This window comes from Populus nigra, chromosome 12 (assembly GCF_951802175.1).
Source record: "Populus nigra chromosome 12, ddPopNigr1.1, whole genome shotgun sequence".
NCBI lineage: Eukaryota > Viridiplantae > Streptophyta > Magnoliopsida > Malpighiales > Salicaceae > Populus > Populus nigra.
This window is the reverse complement of record NC_084863.1, coordinates 10,508,565-10,521,136: the sequence shown is the minus strand read 5'-3', so window position 1 is coordinate 10,521,136 and position 12,572 is coordinate 10,508,565. Positions and strand designations below refer to the sequence as shown.

The window sequence follows — 12,572 nt, the reverse complement described above, 5'->3', positions numbered from 1 at the left end:
TTTAGACAAATAATTGTCACCTAACTGATTTAGAAGTCACACATTAATTTTTTTGGTCTAATTTACCCTTTTCCTTATTTGCCCTAAATTCTGAGGTGGTCACTGCCGACACTAATAACTCCTATTAGTGTCATTAGTCGCCTTTACCCGGATAGACTAATCAATTCCTTGACATTGCCGGCACCAACTTAATCAGTTGATGCAACTATTTCTAACCTGAAATAGCCAATCAATTGTTCTCCATCACATGAGTAGGTTGTGGAAGGATAAACGTTAGAGGTAGTAAAGGATCTTTTTTTGTAGATTAACTATGATTATGCCCTATTGAGTGGGTACTTGTATGCGTAAATACATATAGTAGTGACCCTCCATTATTTCGTTGTATTTTATTTATTTAATATAATTATTCCCTTATTTTGATGTTGCAGGTCCTTCCTATTCACGTCAGGAGTAAAATTTAGGTTCTTTGATCCCTTTTTGTATAAGTTAGGAACTTAGGGATTATCCATGTAATTTTGTTATGTAGTAAACATGTAACCTGAATATAATAGTATACTCCTTGTATTATTTTATGTTTGGAATATTAAATGTATTAACATATGCTTGGGGATATTATAATGTACTAGTTTATGTTTAGGAGCTAAACTATGTTGTGTTTATATATGTAATTTCAGTGCTTGGATGATTCTCTTAATTACTAATTTATGCATGTGATATGAGATGGAGATTGAGTATGAAGTTTTGTCCTGAGTATATTCTCGAATGAATTAAATGGTTGAATTGGACCCATTGTGGATGAGATTATGGATGGGATGTGATTATAAATGCATGCAGGGTAAATTGTCAAACTTGGGACCTCCCGATATAGGGGAGATTCTGTTGAAATTTTGTTAGAAATTTCGGTGAACTCAATGTAAAAAAAACACTTATGCTCCATTTACCCTTTACATGGAAGTTAAATGGATAAATTGACCTAACTACTAGGGTTGTTACACTGAGGATGCTAAAGAAAAAGTCAGAAATGAACATCAACATCATGTTGATGATGATGAACAGGCTGCATGTGTGATGTTAGCCACTATGTCACCTGAACTTCAAAGGCATTATGAGAATATGGATGTTCATACTATGATTATGCATCTCAAAGAACTATTTGATAAGGAAAGTAAGACTGAGAGATATGAGACCTCAAGGGAATTGTTCCACTACAAGATGATAGAGGGTTTTCAGTGAACACCCATGTTTTGAAAATGATTGGTTATATTAAGAAACTGAACCAATTGGGTTTTGTCATGGACCATAAGTTAAGTGTTGATTTGTTCTTGCAGTCATTACCCCAAAACTTTTCGCAATTCATTATGAACTATCACATGAACAAGTTGGATAGTACATTGCCAGAATTATTTAATATGCTTAATATTGTTGAATGAGCCCTTAAAAAGAAAAAAATACTTAGTTCTTTTAGTTCAGTCTTCTAGAATGTCTAAGAAGGATTAGAAGATTAAGAGTGTTGTCTTTAAAGCAAACAAACCTACTTGGGGCATCAAGAAAGACAAAGGCTGATACGAACTAAGTTGAGTCTGAATTTGGCCTTAAAATGTCTTGTGGCTAGTTTTGCGAGATGGGGCATAACTCTAAAACTATGTTTTGGTAAATTTTTAGATCAAATAGAGTTTGGGAAAATATTATTTAAAAGGATCGAAGTTACTAGACAAATCTTATCAAATCTGCTAAACAAGAAATTTATATACTGTTTGGGACCTATCTGGAACTATAAGTAGAATTTTGCTGCTATTCAAGTTAGGATGAGAATTAGACATCTCAAACTTTCTAACAATATTGGTCAAAGTTACTCGTAAAATTATAATAGTAGTTTTGTCTTTATTTGTTTTCATGTTTTTGTTGCTTCTTGAGTCATACACATATTTGGATATGCTGCTAAGGTTGTTATATTTGGTGTTGATTTCAATTCTATAAGAGTCGAAGAAATGTGAGACGAGAGGAGAAAGGCATAACGAGCATATTTGAGTGAAAAACGTACATTTGAGTGAAACTTGAGAGAAGTGTAAATACGTGACGGAGTGGGTGATGAATATATGTTTCTTATCAGTTAACTAATTTTTGGATTTAAAGATGTCGGAGGCATGCAACAACATGGCACCACGAAGAGGAGATAGTGAAATTGTATCTCAGCTATACATTATGAATCAGCGGATGGATCAAATGACCAATGAATTTGGAGGTAGGTTGGATAGATTGAATAGGCAATATGTTAATGATTATTGTAGGGTTCAAATTAGGTCTAAGTGAAAATAATTTAATGCTAGGAAGATTATTAGGCGAGTTAACACTAATATGAATGAGTTTGTGGTTAATAGTGCGGACATGAGTGCTGTTGATTTTGAAGATGTGTCTGTGGGACATGAGAAATGTTTTGGACAATAGCAAAATTGTCAGTTTGTAGGTGAAAAATATGGTGATAATTTTGGCCAGATGAGTAATTATAGGTATCGGGACCATATACTAAGTTAGGTTGAGGTTTGGGTACAATTAATTTAGGGGAAGAATGATCCAAAAAATTATTTAGAATGGAAAAAGAAGGTGGAGTGGATTTTTTAGTGTCACAGTTATTCGGACATCAATGTGATTAAAATTAGATAAGTTTTTTATATTAGTCAATCTCAAAATTAATTTTAAATTTCATGAAAGAAAAATATTTTCCTAAAAAATTTTTAAAAATGATTCATTGAAAATAAGTACTAATAATTTACTTTTTTCAATGCTATAATATTGAGCCATATTTAGAAGAGTTCAGAAGATTGAGGATTGATATATGAAATGCGTTATAGATAGGAGGCTAATCCATAGTTATTCTTAAATTATTTGTTATATGATCATTAATGTGATAATTAATTTATTTTTTTGTTAGAATTGTGTATTTTATTCATTAAAAACAACAAACATTATGTTTGCTTGGTGAAATACATGAAAGCAATAGAATTGAAGAAATTCTTCCATATCATATAGGAAGTCTCTGAAAGCATAACAACCGTATAACACCCACAAAAATTCATCATAACCGGGATTATTATAGCTACGATCGTAGTATGACCCTAACTCCATCTATATCCATCAATGCTGCTAGAGCCGCGGTGGTATCACCACAACTTGATCAATGCAACTCTGCTTTCGAAAATTACTTCTTGGGGCCCATACCTTTAGCAATTTCCTTGAGCACAAACTTTTGAATCTTCCCGGTTGACGTCCTTGGAAGCTCATCTTTAAACACCACAGTTTTCGGCACCATAAAGTGAGGCATATTGTCCCTACAAAAATCAATTATATCCTTTTCGCAAGGTTTGAGGTTCAGCCCATCTTTCAAGTCCACAAATGCACACGGTGTCTCCCCCCAAAACTCATCAGGTCGACCCACCACAGCTGCCTCATGAACAGCAGGATGTGTATACAACACAGACTCAACCTCCACGCTGCTGATATTCTCTCCACCGCTAATGATCACATCTTTGGACCTATCTTTGATTTCTAAATAACCATCTTGGTGCATAATGCCCATATCCCCCGTGTAAAACCAGCCATCCTTCATGCATTTTGACGTACCCAAAGGATCCTTCAAATAACCTAGCATTAAGCACCCACCTCTCAAAACTACTTCTCCAACTGAAACTCCATCTCGTCTCATGCTCTCCCCTGTTCTGGGATCCACAACGTCCATCTCAGTAAACCCAGCCATGGTGACTCCTTGTCTTGCTTTTAGTCTAGCTCTCTCACTTGCTGGAAATGTATTCCACTTTGGTTTCCATGCACAAGACACCACAAGCCCTGCTGTCTCAGTTAACCCGTAACCATGACTCACCACAAAACCCAGTGACTCAGTCCTGAGTATCACGGCTGCTGGGGGTGGAGCTCCAGCGGTTATAATGTGTACTGGGTTCTTGAGGGGCTCAACGTCAGGAGATTTCGTTAGGATGTTTAACACCACGGGAGCACCACTCATGTGAGTCACACCGTGTCTATCGATCAAACTGTAGATTGTCGGGGCTTCCACTTTACGGAGACAGATGTTGGTCCCACCAACGGCTGCCATGCCCCACACATGGCTTCATCCATTGGTATGAAAGATTGGTAACGCCCACAAATATACGGGTTGTTTTGGAACTCCCCAATCAATCAACGCTGCAGCGGACACGATGAAAATACCTCTATGAGATTGGACCACGCCTTTAGGAGACGAGGTAGTCCCTGACGTGTAGTTTAGGACTACTGGGTCCCATTCACTTTGTGGCTGGACCCACTTGAACCCAGGATCACCTTTCTCCACCATGTCCTCATAAGAGCAGCTAAAATGACCGGTCAGTGATGAAGATGATGATTGGTCTGCATCAGCGTCAGCATCATCAGTGATGAGGACGAGTGTAGGGCGTTTTGTGTTTGGAGGAAACAAAGACACGGCTTCAAGGATGAGCTCTCGTGAGAGGTAATCAACGAAAACGAGCTTTGACTCGCTGTGACGCAGGAGTATGCAAACATTTCGTGCGTCAAGACGTGTGTTGATGTTGTGGAGGATGGCACCAGCCATGGGCACGGCAAACTGAAGCTCATACGTGGCAGGGACGTTGGGGGCCAGAACGGAGACCACGTGGCCAGTCTCGATGCCGTAGGATGATAGAGATGATGCTACTTGGAGACATCTACGGTTAGTTTGAGACCACGTATAAGTGGTGTCGTTGTAGATGATGGATGGGCAATCAGCGTATGCAATAGCTGCTCTTTCCAAGAAAGCTATTGGTGTGAGGGGAGTCGAGTTCACTGGGCTTGGCTTTAGTTCGTCCATTTTTGCTGCTCTTTGAGTTCGTGGTTTGCACTTGATGGCCTTTTTTCTTTTCTTAATTTGTTCTTACGTTAATAATGTTCTTTTTAGGAGCATGAGTATAAATACAAGTGCTCCATTGATGAAACATAAGACAGTGGATGGAGTTTTGCTAAAAAACAGGAAACGTAAGACAGTGGATGGAGTTTTGCTAAAAAATAGGAAACATGATTTCCAGTTTGAGGAACGATCTTTTGTGTGTGTTTTTCCCCTGTGGCCTGCATATAACATATTATAACGAAGCCGCGTGAATTTGTATTTCATTTATTAGGAAGAGAAATTCCACTATAAAATTGTTTTTTTATATATAAAAAATAAAAACCTAAGCGGACCACATATATAGGACAAAACTTTTAGGTGTAAATAAATTTATTTAATTTAGATCTTTTCATGTTTTTATAACATGATAGATTACTATATTTCTCAATTTTAAGTCAATAAAAAATAATAAATCAATGAATTACTATAAGAATCACTAAGATGTTAGTAGCAAATATCTACATGACAATGGAATACAATCATGTTATTTTTATTAACACTGTCCACTTCTAATTTTTTGATGTAAAATCAAAGAGGAAAAAACTATTAACTATATTAGATGTGTGTTTGGTATTGGATACACCAAATAAATATTCAAAACCTGATGTGATCAAGTTCTTGTATCCAAAACTCACAGCCATCGAGTAATGAGTCCTATAAAAATAATAGTTTAGAATTCAAATATGATTATAAATAATACCTCTCATAACTCATTTTTTTATTATTCCTCAAATTCAATTTTTTTCCAACCTCATAAAAAACAAAACTCTAAAACAATGTTATTTTGAACAATATTATTCTCCTTCTTCCCTTGCACCCGCATAGACAGGGGAATAAAAAAGGGGTTTATTCCCCTATTTTTTCCTGCTTTCTCCCTTTCTCCCCACTTGCCCAAACCCTGACAAAGCCCACGCTCCTCACTTGCCACCAGACAAAAATATAGAGGGGACAAGCCCTGCGAGCAACCTTGAGGCGGTTGTCCCGCTGCTACCCGACAACCCCCTACCCCTGTGCCATGACTAGACAAGGGCAGTAGACCTCTCTCCCCATTTTTCTGATAAATACCGACGGAAGAGAGGAGCCAAATGGAGGGGCGGATAGAGAGAAAGAAGAGAGGAGAAGAACAAAAATAGAGAGAGGAGTGAACGAACTGAAAAAAAAAATAAGTAGAAGAAAGAACCAAAAGAAAATAGGGGAGGTTTGTAGAGACGAACAAAAAAAGAAAGAAGCAGAAACAAAGGGGGGAAAGGTGAGGACGGGTTGAAACAAGGAGATTGTTTTTGAAACCAGAGTGTTGCAATGTCGAGGTCGCACAAATTAATTACCCTAGCTTAAAACACACAAGATAGTATAGAGCAAGTAATGGGTCAATCCCACGAGGAAGTTTCAAGTCAGATTTTTATGTTGTACGTTATGTAATTGGGGGGGATTTGGTTTGTGATTATCTAAACTATGGCAGCAATTAAACTAGCAAACAAAATCAATTAAAACTGAAATATATCAAGAAAACAAACCTTGGTCGCAAGCACACATCCACCAACAGAAATCAAAACCGATCCTTGAAACGAAACTCCAGTTTATATTCTGAATTTTTATCTTTCTTAACGTTGGTTAATTAACAGATCCGCTGTATAACTAACCCTAACCAACAAACAATCACAGTGTCCGCACTAATGATTTATTCCAATGGCAGCCTTAAAATCTAGATAAATTCATTAATCTTAACAACCAAGTTGTCAGCTTGTGTTGCTTTGATCGAATGTTCTCCCTAAGTTTAATAACGTAGTTCCGCTACAATTATCAAGCTTAGTTGCTTCACAAGTTTATATACCACAACTCCGGTTTTGATATCAAACTTAGCAATAGATTGTTCACAATAATAACTTAGAGTCTGCTCTAGCAATTAAGATAAACAATAATAGAAAATATGCATAGGAAAACAAACATACTCATTCATAATACAAACTGAAAAAAAATGGAAGAATAAATCTCTCAGTTCTTGAAATATAAAGGTGTTTGCGTCCTTGCAACCAAGAAAACAAGCTTAGCCTTGCATATCTATTGAACAACTACTCCTAAAGATGAAAGAATACATGATTTTTGGGTTGTAGAGGGGAGAGTTTGTGTTTCTTCTCTTATGGCTGCCACCCTTCTTTCTTTGATTATACTGCACTCTCTCTCCTTCTCTCTTGGCTCTCTTCATAGCATAAACTTAGCTCCCTATTTATACACAAATTGTAAGTAAGAAAAATCAAAGTTCAAGTGTGAACATCAATAGATGGTGGTAGTGTGAAGGCGGCTGGCGGCTAGTGGCTGGCAGTTGGTTTGTGGTTGGTGGTTTGAGGTTGGTGGCTTGAGGTTGGTGGCTGCCTTCCTTGACCTTCTGGATTGATGTTCTTGAGGAGCTAAATTGCTGAAATTAAAACTTGGATGTCGGTTTTGATGCTTCAGGATGTAATTTGGATTCGTTATTTCACGAAACCTGTTTGCTGGCAGAATTCAGTTGTCATCTTTGAAAACTCATATCTCCCTCATATGACATCGGTTTTGGCTCAAATTTGGAGAGTTTATAGACCTTTGAGTCAAGAATCCAAAACAATTGAGTTTGCATCAATTGGATATCTACAGGTCCAGATATTGAATTTTGAATTGACAAAGGTCAACATTGGCAGAATGCGAGTTTTGACTTTGAAGGATGTGATTTCCATGCTCTTTGTATTTTTATTTTTCTTGATTTAGATTTCCAGAATGGTATGGATGTTAGATTTCTAATGCCACTGGAATCACTTCGTTTCGACTTTTAGAGCTCACGCTTTGCACAAAACATCTAAAGGTGCCTTCAAAACATAAAACAAAGAATATCAAGGCATTTTATACATAAAACATAGGCAAAACACTAGTTAAATGTGGGTGAAACTATCGAATAATATGGTTACATCATAGAGAGAAGGAAAATGAAAGATAAAGGGAAGACGAGTACATTACAAAGAAGAGAAGTTTTTAGAGTAAAGGAAGAGAGAAACAAAGAAGGAGAAGATTAGAAGCCAAACGAAGGAGAAATATAGGAAATGCTGAGAAAGGAAGAAGAACCACCAGCCAAGCAGCTCTCCCTAGTTTGCCACCGCCACCAACACCATGAGCTAACTAGGTGCATGAGATTTTTTCTTTTTATCTTGAACAACAAATTTTATTTTTTCTAAAAAAGGAAAAACAAGGGTGGAAATAAAAATATAGTGCTAATTTTTTAAAAGTTTGATAAAAAAATTTATGTCCCAAAAAAAAACTTTGAAAAACAAACAAAAATTGAAATGATGTATTGTTTTTATAAGTTTAAGGGGTTGAAAGTACATTAAAAAAAAGAGAGGTCAGACACAAGATTCTAGTGGCATCCATGTTTAAATGACCGGGATTAAATGTGTAGAGCAGTCAATCTTAACTAGGGCTAGTAGCATCCATATTTGGATGATCAAGATTAAATGTTTAGACTACTTAACCATGTTATTTGAATCACTTTTTGGAAGATGTCGGTAACCATGACTTGTATGATTATTTAGTAAGTTTAACATCGTTATAAGAGTAAAATATAAACCTAAAATGGTGTTTATGAATTGGAATATGGAAATGAACTATAATTGTTTAAAAGAATGAATTCATAGATAAATTAGATATGTATGAGATTAATTATTAAATCCTTATAATGTATTCTAAGTTTCTAACACGTTGTATAAATTGCTGGGGTGAGCAAAAAAACCCAAACACTGATTAAACTGATAAAATAAAAAAAAATAACTGAAAAAACCCAACTGTAAAAAAAAATTGATTAAACAGATTAGAATAGTTAAAAAACCAAACCGAACCAAAATTAATAACCGAGAGAAACCGAAACCAAACCCATTAGAAATTAAAAAAAAACCCCAAAAAAATTATAGTTTTTTGTTTTTAATATAAAATAACCGAACCAAATCAAATCAAAACCAAACCAAAACCAATCGGTTGGGTTTCGGTTTTTGTTCTAAAATAATCGAACTGAACCAAAATTGGTTGGTTTGAACCGGTTTTGGTTTTTTTTAAAAATTCAGTTTGGTTTTTTTTTAGATAAAAACCGAATCAAACAAAAAATGATCACCCCTAATAAATTATAACATGTTAACATGTACCTCTAATCCTAGAGTGGATCATTAGATTTAATTGATTATCTTTCTTTTGTATTAGGTTTAACTATGTAATTCGTAGACAAAACTTAAGTAAGTATTTAAATGTTGTTAACTTAACTTTCTTTTGAGTTATGTAACCAAGTATAATATAGATGTTTATGAAACTAATACTTGTAATGCATTAAATTATCTTAGTGAACCAAATATAAATGTATTTGATGATGGAGGTGTGTGTGTTTGTTTAATACGGTTAATTCTTATGAAAAGTATTCAATATAGAATTGTTGTTTTTAAATGATATGATTGTGAATGAGTTTGAGGAAAAGTCCAAGATGATTGGGCCATGATTATACCATTGTTTTGGGATGTATAGAAGTGTGTCGATAACTTGGAATAGTTCTACTATAATGAAAACTCTACTAAAATTCTGATAGAAATTTGGATAGAACATATGTAGCTAATACCATAAAATGTTTTTTGCCATGGTTTTGGTTACCCTATGGAATAGACATGGGGTTTTGCATGCTAAAATTTGGGGAAGTTACATATTAATACTATAAATAAAATCTTAGAGTAGATATTAGAGGAGAGGACACATAAAAAAAAGACAAAATGTTTCTCACAAAAAAAGGACTAAAAATCCCTTTACAAAAATCACTCTCACAAAAATAAGAAATAAAATAGAAATAAAAAGTTAGTAAAAATATTCTAAAAAAACAAACCGTTAAAAAAACTTTTCCCTTTTCCAAAACTAAAACCAACCATAATTACCCTCTTTCCCTTTCCCTTTTCACCATAATCTAATCATATACAACTCTCATTTTTTGTTAACCTCCCAATGCAACTAAGCATTGTTCCACGTCTATACTATTTACACCTTAGGCATCGGGTCGACCTTTTAAAGACTGTCTATCTAAGCAATAAAAGACACCTTTTTAGACCATAGGTTAGCAAACCTATCTGCATATAATGACTAAAACCTTCCCCTAAGACCTATTCTTGTGAAATATTGGGCTGATGTGCAAAATAATCAAGATCATCAGGTATATCCAAGAACAATTCCAATAAAATTCTAACCACTAATAAAGAATTAAAAGGTGTTGTTTGAATAAAGAATTTCAACACAGACCACCTAATATAAGACATTTTCACAAGAAACTCATTCATTACATGCTGTTAAGATTTACTTAGGAAAATGTCATGAGTTCATTATGATAAAGCTTTTGTGGTGTAGATTTCTTCTTAAGAGTAAGTCGATTAGAATTAAAAAAAAAAGTTGATTTGTAAGTTAAATTAATGAACCATTTCTTTCTATTTTTGGATGAATCAAAATCTTGAACTTTTCTTCTCAAAATATACGAGTTAATGCATTGAGTTGTTTTCATATTTTTTGGATGAAAATAGATTTCAAATTACCTTCTCATAATATATGGACAATATGCTAAATCATTTCCCATATTTTTTAATGAATGAAAATTTTTGCTTTTATTACCAAAATGGATGGATTAATATATTCAATAATTTATCTCCGATAACATTGCAATTACAAGGACAATACATCAATCATAAGATAGAAAAAAACATGGTAATTTATTTTTTTGAGATCGAATTCATGCAAGGTTCACTGAAATTTCTACCAAAATTTCAATAGAGTTTCCTCTATAAATGAATATACTAAGTTATCAACAATTGTCTTCATTTCAAAATCTTTATAATCACATAGATCATTCACCTTATTACCCATTTTGTGTCATCTTGACCTCAAAAACATTCTCAACGTAATATATGCATTTCACCTTTCAGTATCGGTATCATATACATTCACAATAATATAACTCAAAATATACGTTATGAAAAGGAACCTATTAAATCACTTATACATGTTGATCCTAAGACATACATGTGTGTGTATGTATGTGTAGAGAGAGAGAGAGAGAGAGTATATTAGTCTAAACATGTATAGAAATTAGTTATGAAAATTACATAGTTTGCATGATCTTACATAAGGTATTTGTCTAAGAACATCATTATATAAGATAAATATAGATAGAATAACATCATTATGAAGGAAAGAGTTTTGTTTCTTTTTGTTTAAGTTACAAAATTTATTACATGCACAACAAAAGTTCTTGATGTCCTAAAATCCATCTATCGCCTAATTACTTGGTCTACCAATATGCTTAGGTCCTGCAACAAAGATTATTTACACAAAATTTTGTATTTCAAACATAGTTTTACTTTTAAGTGTAACAAAAATAAGAGTACTCATTATTCCTATCAAATCTTCTAGAAGTTTTCATGAATGATGATTATGACTTTCACAATAATTACACAGAACATGTATGCACATACTAATAAATTAACTAACATGCAAAATTACTCAAAATCTTTATGATAGCTTCACCATACTAGTCTTTATAGATCAATGGTTTCTAAAACCTTTGATAAACATTTCAATGTTGGCTTTCGCTCATTTCAAAAGCAACTCAAATTCATTTGTTTCTAAAACATCAAAAACAATCCCAACATTTACTTTCGTTTATCGCGAACGCAACTTCAATTTCATTGGTCTATGAATACTTTGGAAACAATCCCAATATTGATTTTTGCATATTGCAAAGACAACTCAAATTCATTGGTTTTTGAACATTGGGAAACAATTCCAATATTGGCTTTCGGTCATTGCTAAAATAATTCAAATTCATTGGTTTCTAAAACTTCGGAAACAATCTTAACATTGGCTTTTGTTCATTGTGAAAGAATTCAAATTCATTGGTTTCTGAAACTTTAGAAACAATCCCAATATTGGCTTTCATTCATTGCGAAAGCAATTCAAATTTATTGGTTTCCAAAACTTCAAAAACAATCCCAATATTGGCTTTCACTCATTATGAAAGCAATTCAAATTCATGGATTTTCAAAACTTTGGAAACAATCCCAACATTAGCATTCACTCATTTCAAAAGCTATTCAAATTTATTGGTTTATGAAACTTTAGAAACAATCTTAATATTCGCTTTCGCTCATTGCAAAAGCATCTCAATTTCATTCAACCTCACATCATATTCATAATTCATCCATATTACTATTATGTTTAATATTCATCACAAATCCAAAAATTCAGATCTAACTTCATAAGTTGTAAGCAATTTAAATTCATCGATTTCCGATAACTTCGGAAACGATTCCCGCATTGATCTTTCACTCGTTATGAAAGCATTTCAATTACATTAATTATACATCATATTCATAATTGATCCACATTACTTTCATGTTTCAGCATTCAACATAAATTCAAAAATTCATATATAACTTCATTCCTTGTGGACGAGATTTCATTACCTCCTTCTCTGGTTGAGTGAGCTCCTCCAATAGAAGATCTTCTACCAGTGTCCCCCATGAACCATACAAATATTTTTTGTCAATACATTCTTTAACAAGTTTATATACTCATTCTTTACATAAGAATAACTTCTTTTAACTTTATATCA

At 33.9% G+C, this 12,572-nt stretch overlaps 1 pseudogene; it reads right to left on the bottom strand.

The window, feature by feature from the left end:
* Positions 1-3,010: 3,010 nt before the first annotated feature.
* LOC133668927 (2-methylpropanoate--CoA ligase CCL4-like) lies at positions 3,011-4,860 on the bottom strand (annotated as a pseudogene).
* Positions 4,861-12,572: the final 7,712 nt, after the last annotated feature.